Source organism: Sorex fumeus, unplaced genomic scaffold (assembly GCF_029834395.1).
Source record: "Sorex fumeus unplaced genomic scaffold, SorFum_2.1 ptg000265l, whole genome shotgun sequence".
NCBI classification, from domain to species: domain Eukaryota; kingdom Metazoa; phylum Chordata; class Mammalia; order Eulipotyphla; family Soricidae; genus Sorex; species Sorex fumeus.
The window spans coordinates 8,931,427-8,955,200 of NW_026606322.1; the positions used below are offsets into that span (position 1 = coordinate 8,931,427).

Here is a 23,774-nt window from a genome sequence, read left to right on the forward strand (position 1 = left end):
GGGGGGGGGCGGAGTTTCATACCCAGCGAAGGATGCACAAGGGTTACTCCTGACTCTGTACTCAGGAATTACTCCTGGCAGTGCTCAGGGGACCATATCAGATGCTCGGAATCGAACCCGGGTTGGTCTTGTGCACGGCAAACGCCCTACCTGCTGTGCTATCTCTCCAGCCCCTCTTTGCCTGCTTTTGCTGCTCCTTTTCAGCCACTCTATTGTGTCAGACTATATTAGGGGCTCTTAAAAGTTTCTCTTTGGAATGCCAGAGTGATGGTAGAGCAGGTAGGGCGATTGTCTTGTTCTCTATAATACCCTGAGCCCCACCTGTAGTGATCCCTGAGCACGATGCCAGGAGTGAGACCAGAGCAAAGCCAGGTATGGTCTCCAAGGAAAACAAAACTTTTGCTTTGGGGGCTATAGAGATAGGAGTGATAAGGCACTTGCCTTTCACACAGCCAACCCTAATCTGATCCTAGGTATCACATATCAGAGCACACCAAGTATTTTCCTTGAGCACAGAACCAGGAGTGATCCCTAAACACAGCTGGGTGTGATACAGACTCCATTCCCTTCTAGAAAAGTCTCACTTTTGCCAATCTTTAGGTCTCTGAGGGCACTTTCTTAGATCAGTGTGTAGTTCTCACAGCGTTATTTAGTATGTATATGTCTCATTGTGTGTTTGAATGTATACATTTTTGTCTGTGTACACATGCCTATAGGAGAAGAAACAGAAGGAAAAGGGGAGTTAAGAGTTCACTTAGAGAACTGGGGGTGTCGTTCAGTTGTCAAGCACATTCCCCTCATGAATGAGACCTGGGTTCAATGCCTGGCACCACAACCAAGATGTAAAAAACCAAACCAAACCCAAACAAAACCTATTGAAATAGAAGAGTTCATGTGGAATGGAAAACTGTTATGAAGTAAAAACTTGAAGCAGGAAGATTGATTGTGAGAGGATGAGGAGTAGGTGAGATTTCACTGATGAAATAGCTTGTACCTACACAGGACTCATTTTTGCCAACGTGAACTGTAACAGAAGCGCATGAATCATTATAATTAAATCTGTGGTCTCTTCCACTCCTCGAACCTAACTTTTCACAAGAAGATAAATTGGTGCATTTTATTGATACCTGAGAGAGTTTGAGTGATTTGCAACTAATTTTTGCCACTTTATGATTCGTGTTGTACTCATGTGTACAGGAGAAAATTATACTTGCAGTTCAGTGTGACTGTCAAGTTGATTGTGTGTAAGTTCTTGTTCTGTCATATAATAGTAAAAGGAACCCAGGATCAGCACTTCTCTGTTCTTTTGAAACTTCTTTTCTTCGATATGCTCAATTCATAGTACAAGTATTGATAACGAATCTATTTAAGTTTCACAAGTGAGATGTGAACACTTCAAGCTCTTTTGCAAATACTGCTGCGTTTTGTGATTCTCCTTCACATCAGGAAGGAGAAAGAATCTTTCCAATTATTCTTTTAATGAATCAGTTACTTTATGGAGCTTTTGAAAATGTTATTTTTCAGAGTCAACAATCTTGCCTCTATTGTGTAATTTAGTGTAAGCTTTCCACATTCATCTCACCTGGGAAGGTCATGCATTTCATGACCTCAAAAAGCTAGATCCTTCTTTTGTTCAGACAATTACCTAAATGTTCCTATTATTTAAAATGGATATTTCAGACATCTCAAGGTTTACTTTTCTAGCAGTCTCAAGTGTTTTCATTTACTGAATGCTGAATACAACTGAAGCAGCTTTTATGAATATTATCTAAAATCTTATATTTTCTCATTTCATTTATAACTCATGGTCGTATGACAAATAGTTGTAACTTAATGGTAAACTTTACATTTAGAGTTATAGCTGTAGCATTTTTAAAAGCTTAGTGGAAGCTAAAAAAATTACTTTGCACGTGGGTTTTAGAGATTTTTGTTGCCAGAACAAGTCATGCAGAATTAGATGAATTGGTCTAGCATAGATCACATGAGATGTCTTGCTCACTTCCCATAACTAAAATGTCTGACTTGTTGACAAAAGTCCCTGTTAAAGCACTCAGTTGTGCCAAGAGTACTCTAAAATCTCACTGTCACTCACTTCCCCAAATTGACCCAGGATATTGTACCTCTCAGTCACTCACTTCCCAGTACTGGCTAATCTGTAGAAATCAGGAACTTCACACCTACATGGCCAGGGACACACAATAAAAGGCTTCTTGGGGCTCTGCAGAAGAGAGTTACCTCTCATTCCTCCGCTGTGCCTATCAGGCTATTAGGCCTTCTGATAAATGCTTCAGTTTTGGGGAGGATAAACGTCTTGCTCTTGCTAATATGTTTACCAAAAAAAAAAAATCCCTCCACTAGAGCCTTATGGGGCCAGAGAGGTAGAGTACAGTTTATTGGCTATTATAAATAGCAAGAATGATAAATTAATTAGGCTGAATGGCAATAGCAATTTTTATAGCAGTTCTAAACTGGATAATTTAAAATGATGGTTTTGCTATTAATAAATAATGTCACTCATGACAATGTGGATCAATGTGCTGTTGTTTAGGATTTTTACCAACCACATTTTAGTCTAATTATGGCTATTTTGGTACTGGAACACAATTTTGCAATGAATAAAATTAGTTTAGAATATCTGTTCAAAATAGTTATCAACTAGAATCAGGTAAAGGGTATTTAGTACTTGGTACATTGGGAAATTTGAAAGATCTGAAAGATTTTGTGGATGAAACAATTTCTATAATAGATGTAATGCAAATATAACTAAATGACCTGAAAACAGTTTTTTATTGAATGCTGTAGAGAAATCAGTAAACATCATGAAGACAAAGGAATTGTAAAAAATGGTGAGTTTATTAGAGACTACATGAGTTTATTACAAACAAATCATATCTGACAAAATTAATAGCTGTTTAAAATAGAACTGCAGAATTAGCATGGGTGAAGGGAATGTGTTTTCTGAACTTCAACCAAGTATTTGTTGTAGCTTTTCAAAAATAAAATTAGGAAACAAATAATCTAATGGATTTAGTATTTGTAGAATGATGAGACTAAATCAAGTAAAAGCAGCAGAGGTGCGATTTCATCTCTGAGAAGAGCTTTTAAAGAACATGTTCAAAGGCCCCAAACAAGTCTGATCTGATGAAGAAGTAAAATGACAGCGTGTCATCTTAACAAAACTGTGTGTGTGTGTGTGTGTGAGAGAGAGAGAGAGAGAGAGAAAGAGAGAGAGAGAATTTAGCAGTGGTTCTGTGTTTATTGGAGAACGTTAATAGACAGGGAATAAGATTAGTGTCCTGTGTTTTCTTATTTACAGGTAATAAGTAGTTTAAAACAGACACATGGTTATCTGGGCTAAAATGAAAGTAATTGAATCAATAGTACATGAATAATATTTTGTTGAGTTAAGTGAGAAAGTTATGTATAGGTGTCTAGATAGGAATAAAAAGAGGTGGGAAGAGAGAAAGGCTAGGATATTAAGAGTATTGGAGAAACAGAATAGCAGTTGGTTCTTTGACTATAAGACTGTACATTAATATGTATGGCTTCTCATATTGAAATATATACACATTAGAAGCAGATTACGGAGGGCATTGGAGACTAATAATAGTATTTGATATTTTGAGTAGTGATCATTCAGGGATGTATTCAATATGCCAGAAACAGTAACAAGTCTCACAATGGAGACATTACTGGTGCCCACTCGAGAAAATCGATGAACAACAGGAGGACAGTGCTACAGTCAATGCTACATTCAGGGAATAAAGTTGTAGCTAGATTATTTCCAAATACTTGTTTTATTATGGCATGTATGGTGCTTCAGAGACAAAAGTAGAAAATACCTTATTTCAGGCATAATTCCTATTTCAACCAAGTTCTTACTGTAAACATGGTTTGATAGCATGGACGAAGGGAATAAATTAATAACAATTAAAATTATTATAAATCAATAATAATCGATTATTAATAAAATATAAATATAGAATCAAGAATTTATTATTTATAATAATAAATAATAAATTATTCCATAAAAATAACTAAGTCTAATGTATGAAAACTGCCTTAGTCACCAAGGTTTTTACTTATTATGAATTCTAGAATATATGTGCCTATTTGCTTTATTTTGTACTTTTTCAACTTCTTTTCCAAGATTTTGAATATTCTATTTTATTTTCATTTTTATATATATGTCTCACTAGTATCTGTTTTATTGCATTTACATGTAATAATTAATTTAATAAAAATGAAATGACAAGAGTTTATAAGTGAACACTTCCAGTACAGACTATAAGGATGTGATTCATCTTCCTTTTATCCTTTCTTGCTTCCTTTCTTCTTTGAACTGATCTTTAAGGAACGATTCAAAATATAAAGATTTGTATACAAAGGCAAATATTGTGCTCTCTGGGAACACTCATTCTGTCAGGGAGAAGAATATACCGAGGTCTTTTTTATGTTACGGCTTTGACCACTGATGTAACTTGTCTGTCCTTACTGAATATGCATTTTAATTCATATATATTAATTCAATATGCATTTTAATTCAATATTTCATATCATAGAAATTATTTAAAACTAGAAAATAAAAATCACATAATCAGGTTTGTACCTCTAAGAGAACAGAGAATGAAAATGAATTAGGAATCATAGACAATCTCACCTCTTGGAATAATTATGTTAATATGACCATTTATTATTTTGTCTTGGTTGATCCTTAGAATATAAAATCAATTTTCTACCTCATCAGAACTGTTTACCAAAGGTACGTGAGGATCAGATTTCACCGTTCGCTTCCGGATTTACTAAGATGGTGGTGTTTTGCTTCATATCGTGGTCCTTTGACTCTAGAAAATTTACAATAGTATATAAATGCCAATTGCACAAAGGTGGTGTTGATATTTTCAGCTAGTAATGAGCAAGTCATCAACTCACCGTAGTTGTCTGGGAAATACATTATGAATGTTTCTTCCATTATGGGTAAGAGGTGACTCATGTTAAATTTAGCATCACATGAAAACCCATTCGTTTCTGAAGGGCTGGTGTTGGAAATTGAGCACAGTGTGTGTGGGAATATTCGCTGACTCTGCAGCTGAATTGCGCTTGACTTTTGATTATACACCCAGCAGAGGAAATATCTTTGACAAATCTCTAAGTCTCTCTGGGCCTTATTTTTACACACCTAGTAAATGGGGATAATGGTATCTTATATCTCGGTGAAAAACTCAAAGTCTTTGTGTGGTTTCAGTAAGAAGCACTGTAGCACTGTCCCCCCAGTGTTCATGGATTTGCTCGAGTGGGCACCAGTAACGTCTCCATTATGAGACTTGTTGTTACTGTTTTTGGCATATCGATTATGCCATAGGGAGTTTGCCAGGCTCTGCTGTGTGGGTGGGATACTCTCGGTAGCATGATGGGTTCTTGGAGAGGGACTGAAGAATCCAACGCAGGTTGGCCGCGTGCAAGGCAAACTCCCTACCTGCTGTGCTATTGTTCCAGCTCCAAGGTTTCAGTAAGTAATATACATAAAAGCATTTCAGACAGAACCTGAATATAGGAAATGTGTTTTCTGTTGTTTGTTGATCACTTGAGGGTGAAAATTAAGTACTTATCTCTCTGATCCAACCTTCTGAGAGTCAGAAAAGTAAAACTATAAGAACAGTATAAGGAAATTGTTGCTACTTTTAGAATGTGAAATGCTTTGAAAAGAGTCTTCAAAGGAGATAGAGTTCACATATTTTTTTTTAAATAAAGAGGAGGCAAGTGATAAAATAGTTCATATTAGGAGTGTCTTCAAAGGGAAACTTTAAGAAGCACTATATACTAGTATTGTTGGGTAGTCAATACAGTATCATATGCACATATGATGATTTTTTGTGGAATTATATCACAAATAGTCTTTACATGCATCCCTGGATGCTTAAAAATTTTATAAATTTACAATAGCTAAGGTCTGGAAACTCAAATGTCCAACAAATATGAGTGATAAAGAAGTGTTAGTGTATACACACAATGGAATATTATTCTGCCATGAGAAAAGTTGAAACTTTGAAGTTTACTACAACTTAGATGATATTGGAAGGTATCATGCTAAGTAAAGTGTTTCAGAGAGTAAAATATTAAATACCAGATGATCTGGTATTGATTATCAGGTTAAATACCAGATAAAGCTGCTCATATGTGGAGCATATAGAAACAAAGAAAATGGGATTTCAAACAATCCCCATTTCAAATAAATTCTGAGACATGATTGATAGCTGGTAACTGAGAAGTAGGACAAGAGACCATGAGATAATGGTGAAGGAATCATAATACTGGTGTAGGGATTGGTCTGAAACTATAAAATAATTTCAGTGATATTATTATACTTCAATGAAAATTAAACAACCATAAATGTACACAAAATTTTGTGAACAGGTAAACTTTCTAGAAATAAGTATTCTTGCTTGTTTTTTAAAAAAAATAAATTTGTGCCTCCTCAGAAGATTACAAAACAACCTTTAATTAATTGTTCAACTTTAATGAAAAATAGCTCTACTGTTATGAAAGATAGCTCAGCTTTAGTGAAAGATAAGTTGTACATTCCAGTGAAGAAACAGTTAGAAGTATCTCAGGTTTTTAGTTAAAAGGGCTAAAGGAAAAATTCCCCCACACCTGTCAACAAGTATTGTTAGCCATAAAATTTAATTAACCAGAATTCCAGGTAATTAATGTTTACTTGTTCTAGCAGCATTCATACTGCATTATGGCTGCGTACTTAGTGGAGCTAAGCGTCCAGAGAAAATGGTAATTTTTGACTCCTGTTAATTCTTTGTTTTCAGTTTCAGAATTAACATTTTCTATAGTTTCCTAATTGCATATATCTTATGTTATGTTACCTGTTCTGTGAATGCTTGCTCTAAAACCTTTTGCATGAAACTTACTAATATGATTTTGTTGTAAGGGGTTCTTGAGAACCTCAGTTAAGATTAGATTGACTCATTACACTGTCAACAAGCTCAGGTTCTGTACCAGAGGACTTAAAGCAGTTCTTGTGACAGGTTTCCAGGGAAACTATCTTAAGAGGAATCATAGAATTCTAAAATATTTGGTTTTGGTCTGTGGGACCAAAGGGTATGCTGTTCTCTCTGAACAGTGGTCTTGATATATGCTGTAAAACCCTCTGTTCAGGCACATGCTTCTTCATACGTGACACGTATCATTAGAATCTTAAAATTCTATCCCAAAGGTGGTTGAAGTTTTAGGATGCTAATTAGGCCCACATCCCTTCCTGCAGCTTGACTATAGGGCTCTGTCCAGTTAGAAGCTGCTGGTCGCTAGAAGCTCTCAACTTCTCTGCTTATTCCCGTATCCTGCTCAGGAGAAGAAAGGAAAAAGATTGTTAGAACCATCACCATCTGTTAATCCTGGGGAGCCGACCTGCCCAACTCTCAATTTAGTACAGAATATTTTTACTCTTTCTGACCAAATGTAGAGTGAAATTCAGTATCTGACAGGACATGGGGAAGTTGAAAGGAAAGAAATTTTACTGACCTCTGAAACCTGAAAAGAAATATCTTATTTCTTTTGCATGTATGCAGATATTTGATTTTAAGTTTACCTTTTAAAATTGATTTTTATTAAAATGGCTTAATGTAATTCTTTAGAATTTATTTGTTACGCCTTTAGTGGCCATGGTGTGATCAGGATGAGCTGCACAAACTTTGCTGTGTGGCTTCCCAGTATTTCTTAAGGAATTGCATGCATTAGTTGTTTCCACATAGTTTGGCCCCCAAACTGGGTTACAGTGTGCTGGCTGTCTCAAAGTTTTTCATCACTCAGGGATTCCCAAATAGCTGTGATATTTGAATCAAGTTCAGGTCAATAGTGAGGATCGAACTTGCAGCCTTATGTTTGCAAGGCAGATAGTCTGCCACTGAGCTATCCCGAGGCCCCCTTACTGGAATCTTTTAAAGTAATTGCTCTAAGGATCCTTAAAACCAGGTACACATTGCCAAGCTCAAAAACTTTAAAGTTTTTCATTGAAGGAGGTTAAGTAAATAATTCAGAAATGTGTTCTGTTTACCTGTTAATAATTAAGCAGGTTAGACTGTGTACTTTTTATAGCCATTGAATTTTAATTTATTTATTTGTTGGTGTGTTGGTTTTTAAGAATTTATTTAAGCCATTTTGCTATTGGGAAATTAAAATAAACAGGGTGAAGCTGCACATAATAAATGAAAGGGTTTGGGTTGCTTTTAAAGAGACAGTTGAGGGAAGAAAGGAGTTTTGGGGTTAATAACTGATTAGTACATAATATTTCTCAACTTCCCCCTCTGTTTGGAAGGGAAACTGAAATACCTAAGAACAAGTATAATTGAGTTAAGTAAAATGTCTTTTTGCCCTAGAGCTCTGGCTCGATGGATTTTGATTAGATTTTAGATGGGATTAATATGGGGTTTAACTATGTCACTTTTATGAATTCTTGGAGAACTCTACCATAGAACTTATCAGATTTCTTTAGTGTTTTAAAAATTCTTGCGATACCCAAAGCCAGAATAAATATCTTCACCTTAAATAGCACCATTATGGATGGCCTATAAATAAATTAGTCTTGTTCAATCTTGGAATGCATCTTGCCCAGATCGCCATGTATGAACAGGTTCTTTCTGATACTCTCTTGGAAGAAAAATTTACTTTCATTTGCATTTTTTGATTAGATAAAATCAATTTTCATACTTGCACAGTTATTTGGTAAAGACTTGTTTTCTGTAATTATTTATGGAACATTAATTAGTAGTTTCTATTCATTTTGTCATAAAATGGCTTCTGCTTATTTTAAATCTTAACTTATTTGAAATTATATTCTTACTTTAAAAACTGATTTGTTTCCTCTTCATCTTTTCTCATGGCATACTTTGTCTGTACAGTATCCCTGTTTCTGTAATTGATATGTATTCTATCCATTTTCTCTCATAATAGTATGCTTGCTGTATAAATAGAATGTCAAAACTTTTGTCTTCTACATTACAGTCTGTTCCTTTTTTTCACATTGAATTTGTTTTACATTTAAAAAATTATTTTTACAAATTGAATTTTTTTTGTAAACTTCTTTTTCTTTCCTTCTTTCATATCCTTTCCTTCATTTCTTCTTTGTCTTAGTTGATGCAGTATAGTCACAATCACCAAAAATATTAATACTTAAATGGCTTTACTTCCCTTCAGGCAAGCTACCCATGACGTATTCGATATGCCAGACACAGTAACAATTGTCACAATGGAGACGTTACTGGGCCCGCTCGAGCAAATCGATGAACAACAGGAGGACAGTGACAGTGATATTTTCTACAACATAGACTATGTCTTGTTTTAGTGCTTTATGCTTATATAAAAAGTAGTTAGTATTTATTGAAAAAATTCACATAACTTTCTATGAAATTAATTTCTAGGAATAATTGTACTTAGACCCTTATATGCTTTCCTTTCATTACCTGGGTATTGGCTCTGATGAATATATATGTTAAGCAATATGCATTTTATATGTGCACATTGCATATGGTTTATATGTATAAATCATTTACATGTTAAATTTATAATTTTCAATTTTTTCCTTAGACTTAATGATGTAAACTTTCACTTGCCAAATAGCAAGATTTATCTGTGTAGAGCATAATTTCATTAAGTTATTCACTATAATGAAATGTATAGACTATATTTATTACAATATAAAATTGCTTTTATAGATTAATATTAATTTCTCATGTTATTTTAGCTTGTGTTTCTTCTATATATTTCTGAACCTATCAAAACTCTCTGAAAAAGTTACTTTTGAGTAGCACTGTAGCACTGCACCGTCCTCCCGTTATTCATCAATTTGCTTGAGTGGACATCAGTAACGTCTCCATTGTGAGACTTGTTGTTACGGGGAGCTTGCCAGGCTCTGCCGTGCGGATACTCTCGGTAGCTTGCCGGGCTCTTGGAGAGAGATGGAGGAATTGAACCCGGGTTGGCCACGTGCAAGGCAAACGCCCTACCAGCTATGCTATTGCTCCAGCCCAACTCTTGGGTACGAGCAATAATAATAAAGTGGACAGGACAGTTGCCTAGTACATGAAAAACTCAGGTTCAGTTCCTAGAGCCCCGTTGGTTCCCCCGAGCCCTGAGTATAGAGCCAGACGTAAGCTGTGGGCATGCTGAGAATGCCTCCACCCAAAACAAGAAATGAAAAAATAAAATTAACCTATATAACTTCTGATACGTTACTTTACTTATAGTAGTATATTTTATTAAATTTGTTTCCCTTTCTAGATAATATTGAATGACAGAGTAAAAAAATAAGTTAATCTGAGTTTTGTAATTAAGGATCAAAGGTTGTCCTCATTTGACACTGTTTCCTTGTTTTGGCTGTTTCATGCAGACCAGTGAGATCATTCAGCATTTGTCTTCCCTCTCTGACTTATTTCACTTAATGTGGTACCCTCTAGTTCCATCCATCTTACAGTGAACTGAAAGATTTCATCTTGAAAGAAACTTTAAAATGACTGATACACTTGTTTGATATCACATTTCCAAATTGGACCTTCTATTAGCTTTGCTTATTCTAATGTCAGTGCATTAGATACTGTAGATCAGTTCATATTATCCTGAATTGCTTTTGGCTCCCTTCCTTTGAACCGTTAACTCTTTTTTTCTTTTTGGGTCATACCCGGCAATGAACAAGGGTTAGTCCTGGTTCTGCACTCAGGAATTACTCCTTGCAATGCTCAGAGGACGATATGTGATGCTGGGAATTGAACCCAGGTTGGCCTCATGCAAGGCAAACGCCCTACCCGCTGTGATATCGCTCCAGCTCCATTAACCATTAACTTTTTATTCTTTTATATTACCTAATCTTTATAAATAACTCTAGCCTCAAAACTATTTTGAGGATTGACCTGTGTTTTGCCTTTGTGTACTTCTTAACTATTGGTCACCAGTGGTATAGAACAATAGAATTTTTGTGAATTTATCTGATTTAGATTAAATAAATCAGGTAAAAATTATTCGGGATTATCTTTCTCATATATGCAAAAGCCTTTATTTGTGTATACTAAGGAAGCTTAATAAAACTGTAGTGTATATATTTTTAGTATATATATATATATACATATACATACATATGCCAAATACTAAGATGGAATATATTTTTATGGAGATTAGACCTGTGTCATATTTTGCTTAGAATTGTACTACAAATACATATTAGTAATATAAAATTTACAATTAGTATTAATCATAAATCTTATAGAAATAAGTTATATTCTTGGCATATTTCTAATTTCATGTTATTTATTTTTTTTCAGTTACTCTTAAAGAAGTGTTAAGAATTGCCCTTTGAGACATTGAAGACTGAAGGTAATTTCCAATGATACTTTCTTTAAAGAGATTTATCTAGTTGAAAGTTTTATAGTATTTAAAGTTTTGGTTTCGGAGCTTTGATATTTCCTTCACTATACTTCAACATACTAAGTATTTTTATGTGGGTGCTGGAGCAATAGCACAGTGGTAGAGTGTTTGCCTTGCATGCAAGCCAGCCTGGCCCACCTGGTTCGATTCCTTCGCCCCTCTCGGAGAGCCTGGCAAGATACTGAGAGTATCTTGCCCGCACAGCAAAGCCTGGCAAGCTACCCATGACATATTCGATATTCCAAACACAGTAACAAGTCTCACAATGAAGGCGTTACTGAGCCCGCTTGAGCAAATCGACGAACAATGGGAGGACAGTGCACAATGCTACTTAATAAATATTGCCAAATTAGTTATCACTGTCCTCCCGTTGTTCATCGATTTGCTCAAGCGGACCCAGTAACATTGTGAGACTTGTTACTGTGTTTGGCATATCAAATACGTCACAGGTAGCTTGCCAGGCTTTGCCATGCGGGCGAGATACTCTCGGTAGCTTGCCGGGCTCTCCGAGAGGGGCCGAGGAATCGAACTCAGTTGGCAATGTTGGCTGCGTGCAAGGCAAAGGACCTACCCACTGTGGTATTGCTCCAGCCCGCCAAATTACAAGTAAAGCAAAAAAGAAAAAGAAATGTTACCTTATTAAGGAAATGATTCTAATTGAATGTTGCTGTTTTATTTCTCTTTTACATTGGTATGTACTTTGGGCCCTCCCATTTAAAAATAATTAAACTCACCAGTGGCTTTAAAGACACAAGAACATACTTCCTTGTTTAAAACGCATTTTTTATAAACCTTACTGTTTTCGTAAATAAATGTATTAGTTTAAATTCACACAGTCAAAATCTATTTCTCCCAAGGAAAACTTTACAACTGACCATAATACATAAGAATACAATTGTGTGGGACCACAGAACCATTTAGAAGTGGTTCCTCATAGCCAGAAGTTAAGAATTTCAGGCCAGGAGATTACAATAGAATTCTGATGCTGCATTGTGAATAAAAAGCTCAATAGGGATTGAAGAAGGTTTCTTAGACAAGAGGGTGTTGTAATTACTTTGCTTCTTACATGCATGGCTAGATCTTCCAGTGAGAATAACATGGTGGGGTAATTTATTATAGAAGAGTAACTCACAGATTACATTGGAAGGGAATGGGGTGGGGTGATCCAACCATCAGTTTTGTGAATACATACACTTAAGCATGTGTGATAGCTTGTTTTTAATTTCTTTACACCAGTGCACACCTCAAACATTCCGTTTAGCTGTGGGATATGCAAATTGTTCCAAATGCAGCAGCAGTACTTTACCTGAATGTCAAAACTGTCAGAGAGCTTTAAATCAAATTCTTACAACATTTTAAAAAAATGAGCCATCCCCAAGATTGAGACGCCAGACTCACTTGCAAAAACTTGATTCCTATACTTTCAGAAAGCTCCTGTATGTCAGCAGAGTAATGTCAAAGTTCTAATTCACCTGCTTTCTAATTTTAACCTTTTAAGGATTTTATTTTATTTGGCTTAATTATGATATTTTCTACAAATTAATGATAAATGCCTTGATTAATAAAACCAAATGTCAGAGAAAATGACAACTTGATGAAAAATTAATACTCGGCAATATTTTAAGGCACAGAAGTACTAGAGACGTACTCTTAAAGCTCATACTTCATCGCTCTTTTTGAAGGTAGGAAACTGGAATTCTCCTTACATTTAAGTTTTTTAAAAAAATTTATTATATGTTAGATTATGTGTTTACTGCCTTTTTTTGCATATCGAATACGCCACAGGGAGCTTGCCAGACTCTGCTGTGCGGGCGGGATACTGCTGAAAACAGTAACAAGTCTCACAATGGAGATGTTACTGGTGCCCACTTGAGCAAGTTGATGAACAATGGGAGGACAGTGCTATAGTGCGATGTGTTTACAACTTGTTAGCATTTGCAGTCTTGTTGTACACATTACCTCCCCCCACTACTGCCAGTCCCCATGTCTGCATTCCCTCAGACCCTGAGATATTTTGTCCACCTACTTCCTTGTAATTCAGCTTTCACTTGTTTTCTTAGGTACTTATGTCAGAATATTTTAGCAATAAATTTCCAGTTGTTGAATTTACTACTAGCTTTTATAGAGAAAAATGCAGTCTTAATTTTTATCTGTTCTTTGCTCCATGTTATAGTTTATATTTGTTTATCAAAATCAAGTTAAATTTTATCTGTAATGGGTTATAGAGATGAAACGACCATCCTAAGAATCCAGATAGTAGTATGGAGGTATGTGTTCATGTGAACGTGTGTTAAGATAACTTATGACATAAAATGTACTTATTGCCGGATTGATATCTGCTGAACCACTGAACATTCAGCTGATATCGTTTAGAATAAGTTAATAATCTAATATATGCATAGGGAACATACTTGCTTTCTGAGAAATATTTTAACGTGTATCTTGCATTTTATAACATATATTTTCCTAAAATGTCATTAAAAGATTTGAACACAATAAGAATTTCATCTTACATTTTCTTGGTCGGATAGAAAATCTAAAGATTATTGGAGCAGGCATGATAATTTGCCTTGCATGTGGCCCTCAAAAAGGTGATCTCTGGAATCCTATATGGTACTCTGTGACTGCCTGGGATAATTCCTGAGTGTAGAGGCAGGAGTGGCCCCTGAGCACCATGGGGTATGACCTCCAAACCAAAAAGCCAAAGAACAAAACTAAAGATTATGAAACGTAACTATTTTATCTTTCTCTTTACTGGAGAACATTGGAGTTGAAAAATAAAATATTCCATGTAATTTTTATCATGATCACAAATATTAGTATGGATTTTGAGTATAAATACTGGAAGGTTTGATTAGATGTAATGAAAAAAATAGAATACAGAATATACAGAATTATAGTCTGTGTTGGTTTTCAATTTTTTTGGTTTGTTTTGGCCTCACGTTTGGCAGTGTTTAGGGCATACCTCAAGAAGATAAATATGCCAACCATAAGAGAGAAGGCATAAATCACCAACTCTGTGTTGTTCTTTGTTAGTTCAGGATATAATGACCTCCTTATATACCATTGGTGAAATGGACTCACTTTGGCCATCTTTTGATGTAATGACATTATAGTTATAACAAAAGAAATTTTTGTCAACTAATGTTTAATCACCTTATCATTCAGTAGGAGATCTGGAATGATGCTATATGGGACTATATGGGATGCTGGGAATCGAACCCGTTCGGCTGCGTGCAAGGAAAACACCCTACCCACTGTGCTATTACTGGAATGATGCTATGCTTAATATGATAGTGGTGAATGATGTCAGCCTTTAATGATAATATATGATAGTCCTCAAATAATTTTTTCTTCAGTGGAGATTTCTAAGACTATCTAAAACTGGAGATGAAGAGTACTAACACTTTCCCAAGCAGGGTCTAGATTTCATTGTTTTTGTGTTACCTGGTTTCAGGCATTCGGTATGTACTGGCAAAGCTACTCTATAAGAAAACTTACCAGTCTTGTGTCTCCTGCTTACATATGTGCCATGAATAGTAGATCTGAGAGAAGTTATTCATCCTTTGCAACTGTCTTTGTTTCCATCTGAGTTGATCACTCCTCTTAGCAGTTCATTTCATTGTAACAAGTCATCTTTTATGTTTCAGTACCTTTGTTTGTATACAAAGGCTTTCATCTAGTTTTCATGGAGCAGTAAATAAGATAGGGCCCACTTCTTTGTCAGTTCTTAAAATACACATTAAGCAATGTCCTTTCCACTTCTCTTATGCTGGTCTAGCTAGACTTCCCTCAACGTAATTCTGCTATAACAACTTTGAAGGCAAAGTTGATTGTTAAGGATGTTCACTGAACCATCACTACTTGTGTCTTTCTATGCATATAGTGGATAGTTTGGGTGTTGTTAAGAAGAGCTTCGAACTTTCAGTGGTCTTCTTTCATATTCTCGCCACGGCCTTTGGTTTCTGCTGAAACTTCTCTTCAGAAGGGGTCTAGACATATCAGGAACCAGTTAGAGTCTAATTAGTATGCCCCAACCAATTCTTTTTTTTTTTTTTTTTTGCTTTTTGGGTCATGCCAGGCGATGCACAGGGGTTACTCCTGGCTCTGCACTGGTGCTCGGGGGACTATATGGGATGCTGGGAATCGAACCCAGTTCAGCTGCGTGCAAGAAAAACACCCTACCCACTGTGCTATCACTCCAGCCCATAGGCCCCAATTCTTACACTTGCAAAAAGGTCTGACTTCATGCTTTTGGGATACTTTAGGGATGGAAATAGCAAATTTAAGTTATATCTTGGTCTTATTTCTTGATCAGAAACTCATTGCCATGAATCCCTTTTCCATCTCTCTGTTTCACTTTCTCTAAAATGTATATGAACAAAGGAAATAAACTAAAATCTAAAATAAGCTCTAAAAAAATTCACATAGTGTTATATTATTTAATCTTACAATGATGAGAATGACTAACCCCCAGACAGAATCTTTAATTTCAGGGAATTAAGTCATGATATTTTAATCTTTTAAATTATGATATTTTAAACTTGAATTAACACATAAAATTCAGCTGATGTATTTGTGAAGAATCTAAACGTTACAGAAAATTAAACAGTGTTAGACTTTATCTCATGCAACAGGAAAAAAAACTAAAAATAAATATGATTTCTAATGGACCTAAATTACATAAATTTCCAGTTTTATTACTTATAATTAGGCTATATCTTCTATCTAAAAACCTTTTGTAGCACCTTGTAAACTGCATTTTTTATTAATCCTACAATTTTTATCTCAAACATTAATATAATAGAGATTTATTAGTTTGAAAAGATTGTTACCCAATTTATAACTTCAGTACTTGTAGAATGATAATTTTTTTTGCAGGTGGGAGGCATTACTCCCACCCAAGAAGGACATAGGGTTCCAAGATGGCTTATGGGAAACGGGGAGGAGAGAGATGGCAGCTTTGAGAGGGGACTTTGCTGCTTTCCTCCGTACCCACCTCAGTCAGACCAGGAAGTGTCGGGGGAAATATGTGACTCAAGTATGTCAGCTATGAGCACCTGCGCAGTGCAGACAAAAGATGTCACCAGCTCCAGGAGGTGATGGTCAAACCAGACCCGGTTCCACTTGTTCTTTAGGGCATGGGAGATGATCCTTGTCACTCAGTTTCTTGGGGAGCCGTGGGACCCAGGCTGGAGCAAGCAATTGCTCCTTGTGAAGAAGGAAAGTTATTCCTAAATCCTACCAAGGATTTCCTTCCTAGGTGCAGTGATTTTCCTCAGAGAAGAAGAGAATTTAAGGAGATGACTAGTGAAGTAAAACAAGTTTATTTGGGAAATAGGGGAGGGGAGAGAAGAAGGAGGTGAGTGAGAGAGAGAGAAAGAGAGAGAGAGAGAGAGAGAGAGAGAGAGAGAGAGAGAGAGAGAGAGAGAGAGAGAAGAAAGGAAGTGGGGAGGGAGGGTAGAGACGAGGAGAGAGGAAGAATAAAATTTCTTATATAAACTCAATATGAGAGAGAAGAATATGGACTTCTTTAGAGTGGAGAAGAATGTATACTTCTTTACAGTGGAGAAAGCCAAGTGTACACCCCAAACATACCTTCATACCTTCCCAAATATACACAAATATACATCCCAAATATATCTTCAGTGAATTCCCAATATGAAGAATGCGTACAAAAGTACACATCTCAGGCAGATGCTGACTATTTCTCCAGAATACGGAAATTCACCATAAATTCAGAAAGTATAAATGTTAAGAGAATATACAAGCAAAAGAGGCACACTTTGCTCTGTTAAATTAGTTTATTAAGTTTTTCCAAACTGCCTCTAAGGATCTGTTGCTAGAGAGGTTGCAGAAAGGATGTGCTTGGAGCTGTCAGTGGTCATTTGATGTTCTTAGCAAGACCTCTATTCCGTTAGTGGAGTCTCTGCTGCCAGAGTGCTCAGTTATGACCCAGGCCTGGAATCCCAGGTCTTAAAGGGTTCTGGTCTCAGATGGGCCCCGTGTCTTACAGAACTCCCATGAGTTTGGGCTGATTTATGTTCCAGTTTTTCTCCTAGTATACATTACCAGGGCTGGAGCAATAGCATAGCGGGTAGGGTGTTTGCCTTGCCCATGCTGACCTAGGTTCAATTCCTTCCTCTTCCTCAGAGAGCCCGGCATGGTATCCCGCCCACACAGCAGAGCCTGGCAAGCTACCCGTGTCATATTTGATATGCCAAAAAACTTGAAACAACAAGTCTCACAATGGAGACGTTATTGGTGTCTGCTCGAGCAAATTGCTGAACAACTGGAGGACAGTGCTACAGTGCTATACGTTACTATGGCTTCTTAATCTCTCTGTCTGAAGCACTTCTTTTAAATAGAGTTTATTTACCTTAGTTTTTTCCCATTGAAAGCTTATATCTAGTAACAGAATAATTTATGGTCGTGAAATTCACTGACTGATACATTACTCAAATATACCAAGCGAAAAACAAAACGAACATTGTCCAGTATACCTAGGGAATTTGTTTTGCTCACTAAATATGCATTCATTTTTCCTTTCTAACTACCATTGTTTTAAATATCCAGGTTTCTTTTGGTATCTTATGGGGATGACAAGAAGTTTCTCTTTTTTCTTTTTTTTTTTAAATTTCATTCCTATAAGAAAGTGGGATACAAATTAACATGAATTCTTCTTGGGAATTAGACACCATGTTATTGTGTTGTTCAGTATATCTATGTAATACTCTCCAACCTCAACCCAGAGTTAATTAGTGACTTTCAAAAAAATTTAAGGAAAAGCTTGCTTGTGTGGTACCTGTATTTTTGCAATAATCAAAGAATACAGTAGTCAGTGTTAGAAATGGAATTAAGTAAATAAAGGGCCAGATTAAGCCCAGGACCAATCAAAGGCCTAGTACGTATAGACTGATTCAATGAAATAACAATTTATTAACTGGCTAAATAGAATAAAAATTAAATATTAACTTATTAAAAAAGAAAAATGATATGCTTCAAGTATGTTTTCTTATATAGTGTGTATATGTTCATATCTCACTTGTATGAGTGTTGAAGATTAGCCAACCACAGACCTCTCATTTTTCTTTTTTCTTTGCTTTCTATCCTCCAGCAAATATTTATTGAATGTTTGCTCTGTGTCAAGGATTTTCTACATGTTAGATAGAACTACTGATCCAAAGTGGCATGATCTTTACCTTTGTGTAGGTTACAGTTTAATAGGAAAATGTAAAAAATGTATAAATAAAGATCACAATACATAATTTAATGATTTGTTGAATGTATTGATTCGGTCATAGTTTTTCAGAGTTTTTCTTTGAATTGGGTTGTAGTAATGATCAAGAAAAAGCAGGTGATAGAAATATTTTTATCCTTTCTTCTTTGGACTTGTGTATAGAATATTTTTGTCTTCTGATCAGATTTTTCATTATGTTCCCTTTGGAGGCATATGCTGTTGGGCCTTCCAGCCGTGTGGTCATGCAAAGGCCTTCCAAATCATTATGTTGGACTTTAGCCTGTTCAGTAAAAAGGCCATTTTCTCCATCAGCTGTCTACTTGGCTATATATTCTTTTACTCTCAAAGATATTTTACATGCATTCAGAGTATATTAGATGGATTTGTCAAATTACTTGAAGATAATCAGTTTTTTAAAGTTATAATTTGAGATATGACCTCTCAAACTGTGAATTATAAGGTTTGACCCTTTGGTTTACGGTTTGACATCGCAGCCATTAATTATAGTTTTTAAAGGACATTTTATTTCAGTTTGAATTTATGATGTGAAAACTGTGTATTTTCCTTTCAACTTTCAAAAACAAAGGCTTACATGTAAATACATTATATATAATGTGTACATTCTATAGTATAAAATATATGAATTAAACATACATGTTTATCAATATATTTACATGCTTATGTATAGCAGTGCATCATATTATACAGCAAATATGAATTTTATATAGCAAATATGAATCAACATAGTTAATATTTATTTTAAATAACACTGGTGTTAGAAAGACAACAATTTTCCATGCACATACTCAGAATGAGAGAGGTTTTATTGCTATTTGAATCTGGACTTCTTTTGCTTATTTCTTTTCATTAATTTGGGATATAGATTAGATGCCTATGAATGTCCAGCGTGTGACAGTAGTTTCAAGGTCCTCAACATGGTTTAGAGTAGCACGGAATGGGGTAACCATAAACTGTTGAAATGGCTTTTGCAAAAGTGCACAGCACAAGGTACAAAGAAGGGAAGTACATAACAAAGAGGTCATTTTGGGTAAAAACGGAAAGACATCCAGATGTGTGAAACCTCTGAATGTGTTCAGTGTTGGAAATGGAAGAATTCAGTGTGGATTTTTTCCATTGGAATAAAGAATATGTACTCATTTCTGAAAATAGTTCAGAGTACATAGTTTTCTATTGCTACTATTTAATAAAAACCTAATAATATTAGATGATTTCTTAACTTCTAAATCAGTTTTCCTCATCTTGTTTAATATGCTCATTATTCTAAGTTCACAAAATTAAATTTACAATGTTATAGGGAGTTGAGAACATCTGAATACTTTTCTTAAAGGTACAGAATCATTTTTTTGTATTTCAACTATTTTAGAAATAGTTAATTTGGTTGATTCAAATTATTTTCTAGACTAAATTTAGCATGGTGTGTTTCATAACAAAAGTTAAAAATGGATTTGAAAATGAAAAACGCTAAGGAAAATGATTTTCTCTCATATTAAATTCACAATTTTGCTTCTAAAACTTTCCCTATGGGATATATTTTTCTTGTATATTTCAGTATATCTCTTTAGTTAAAAAAACCCAAACATTAAATTTTGTAGTAACATGTTAATATTTCTTAGGATTATGTTCAACGTTAATGAACTCTAGAGCTTCAAGTGATTACATGTCATTAGCATACTGACATAATTTTGGAGTGCTTTGTTGATAGTTATGTGTGAACTTTTGCTTTTTATAACAACTGGTATGTATTATTCTTCCTATTTTGGAAATAATGTTAAATTTTGAGTTAGAGCTGTGTTTTAGTCTTGACTTAACTACTCACTGTAACTTAGAGCAACTTATTTTACTTATCTTACTCTACTTGTCTATAAAATATAAATGGAAAAATAGCTTTTATTTCAGGCCTATTACTAATAAATTCTTGAATTAAATGTCAGAAACATAGGAAATGACCAAGAACTGAAAATTATTTATGTTCTTATAATACCATTAAAAAAAGAAAGCATATATATATTATTTTTTTAAATTTTATTGAATCATCATGAGATAGTTACAAGCTTTCATGTTTGGGTTACAATCACACAATGATCGAACACCCATCCCTCTACCAGTGCACATTCCCCACCACCAATATCCCCAGTATACCCCCCCTTTCCAACCCTCCCCATGCCTCTATGGCAAACATGATTCCCCATAAGCTCTACTTTTGGGCATTATGGTTTGCAATACAGACCCTAGAGGTTATCATGTTTGTTCCTTTATCTACTTTCTGCATACATCTCCCATCCCAGCCAATTCTTCCAGCCATCTTTTTCTTAGTGATCCCTTCTTTAACCAGTTATCTGCTCTAGGACACTTGAGTTGTTTCTGGATATTGGCTATTGTAAATAGTGCTGCAATGAACATAAGGTACAGATGTCATTTCTACTCTGCTTTCTTGCATCCTTGGGATATATTTCCAGAAGTGGTATTGCGGGGTCATATGGAGGCTCGATTTCTAGTTTTTGAAGGAATGCCCATATTGTTTTCCAGAAAGGCTGGACTAGTGGACATTCCCACCAACAGTGAAAGAGTGTCCCGTTTCCCCACATCCACGACAGCACTGATTGCTTTTGTTCTTTTGAATGTGTGCCAGTCTTTGTGGTGTGAGATGATATCTCATTGTTGTTTTGATTTCCCTCTCTTTGATGGCTAGTGATGCAGAGCATTTTTTCATGTGCCTTTTGGCCATTTGTTTTTCTTTTTTGAGGAAGCTTCTGTTCATTTCTTCTCCCCACTTTTTGATGGGGTTGGAGGTTTTTTCCCTTGTACAATTCTACTAGTATCTTGTATATCCTAGATATTAATCCCTTATCAGATGGGTGTTGGGTAAATATTCTTTCCCATTCTGTGGGCTCTTTCTGTATTTTGGTCACTGTTTCTTTTGAAGTGCAGACGCTTTTTAGTTTGATGTAGTCCCATTTGTTTATGTTTGCTTCCACTTGCATGGTCAGTGCTTCTTCATCCTTAAAGATGTTTTTAGCTTCAATGTTGTGGAGAGTTCTGGAAACAGATGTTTTTATTTTTAACATTGTATTTGTTTTGGAACCACACCTCATTTTCTGTGATTATGTACTTATGAATTGCACCGAGGAGGCTTACCACTGCATGTGGTAGTGAAGACAGAACCCAGGTTAGTTGCATGCAAGGCAAATACCTTACCCACTGTACTAGCTCTCTGACTCCAAACCAATTCTTTTTAATGTCTTCCATTTTTCATATGGATATTTTCTGTACCCCATCTTATGTGCTTTTCACATTTTTGTTCTTCTCACTAATTTTATCTAAGTACTTTGCCCTTGTTTATCTTTGTACTTGATTTTACCATTTTGCTACTAGAAGGGAAAGAAATGATTCATGGATATCAGTGTATTCTCACAAAAAACAGTGTTCCAAACAAAACAAATACTTATTTTAAAGCATATTTGAGCTTTTTTTTGGTGATATTTTAAAACAGAATGTAAGAAGTAGACTCTTCTGATAAGCAGATAGATTGGATTGTATTATTTTCCTTTTAAATATAAATTAGGCATTTTTATCAAAGTGTTTTTCTAATTTTTTAATCTAAAATATAAGGTAAAATCAGAATATAATAACTCATGGTTAGACTTTCAAAAGGAATATGTTTCTGAAACTAATTATATGTAAGAGATGTTTTATTTCAAAAGTAAGTTTAATCATTTACAGATACCCCAGAATGCTCTGGCATATGAGGTATTGTTTTATTTATAGAAGAATGAGACTCTACTCCTCAGTAGGTTCCATTTGTTAATCCAGTAAATGGGCACATTTTCTGATGGCAAAGCTCTAATTGTTTGAAATAAATGTAAAGATTTTAAAGATATTATGGAATTTTAGTTTTTTACTTGGCTCTGTATTGGTACTCAATGAATGTTTTACTTAGCAATAGACTTAGCTAAACTATTTATCAATTTTCAAAGAGTTGATTGGCAACACAGGGTAAAAGGGTTCCTCTAAAATTCTGCATGTACTCCTTTTCCTTTGGGTCACTACACAGATTCCCTTTGGATCTGAATATGATTTTGGTGCTTGTCTTTATTGCTCATCTAGGAAGAAATGTTTTGTCTTCTGTGTAAAATAAAATTAAATGCAGTTTTGAGAGAAAAGACATTTAATAGGCAAAATAAAGGATCAAAGCAGCATTTTATCCAAGTAGGGTTTTAGTTCTTGCTACTTGAAATGATAAAATTGAAGCATGAGTACAGGAAGCCTTAACAATGTTTGATAGTTTATAATTTTATAATAATCCTATTTGATGATTTCGGATAGTTTGAAACACTTTTATATATGGACAGACTTAGCAGTTATCTGGTCTAGACAATAATCAGACACCCTGATGAATCTCTTTAGAAATAACCATAAAATGATAGCTCCTTTCCCAAAGAAATTTATGGTAAGGCTGTGCTCATTTAATAGTGTCACAACTGAAACAGGTGCTGTATATGCTCTGCTTTTCAGGAACAATTTTATAGATTTAAGCAATGAGTATATGGTACACAGTGGCACTGTTACCTAATCCACTGCATTATGTAGTTAGTAAACAGAGACACTAACTCTCCTTAAGAATAATTAAACCTAACATTGACTGTAAACTCTTAGTTACCTTAAACTTCTCTGTGGAGCGTGTGGGAAGGGATTAACCTAGCAGATTGGGATATTAATTACTAATCTTCCGTGTTATGGTTACCAACCATTGAGAAGAATTATATTCATAAATAAAACATTTATGAATTGTTTGAAATACTGCAAATATGTAAATTTAATTTATAAAAAAAGTCTAAATTTACAAAAATAAGTGAGTTGCGAGCGATGCCAGCCCAGCAAAGTGAAACTCTGGTTAATTACCACAAGAAAATAGACCGAAAAAATCACAGAAATGTGTTTTGCTTTCTGACAGAATCTGCTTCACAGGAGACTGCAGTTTAGCTGAGTCCACTTTTCTTCTTGCATTACTTCTTCCAGTGTGGAAACTGGTGGGGTTTGAGGAGAGAGTTGAAAGGACTGGAGAGAAATCGAATTTCTTTTCTTTATCCCACCA

General features: G+C 35.1%; 1 protein-coding gene across 5 annotated transcripts in view; it reads left to right on the forward strand.

Moving 5' to 3' along the window:
* Window positions 1-23,774, forward strand: part of ZBTB20 (zinc finger and BTB domain containing 20) — a 903,174-nt gene that overhangs the window by 169,430 nt on the left and 709,970 nt on the right. For 4 of the 5 annotated variants that reach the window (XM_056109442.1, XM_056109441.1, XM_056109447.1 and 1 more), the window contains exon 2: window positions 11,319-11,370. The exons of the other annotated variant lie outside the window; for it this stretch is intronic. The gene's annotated coding sequence lies outside the window, so the exon portion shown is untranslated. The remainder of the gene's footprint in view (window positions 1-11,318; window positions 11,371-23,774) is intronic. 5 annotated transcript variants of the gene reach the window in all.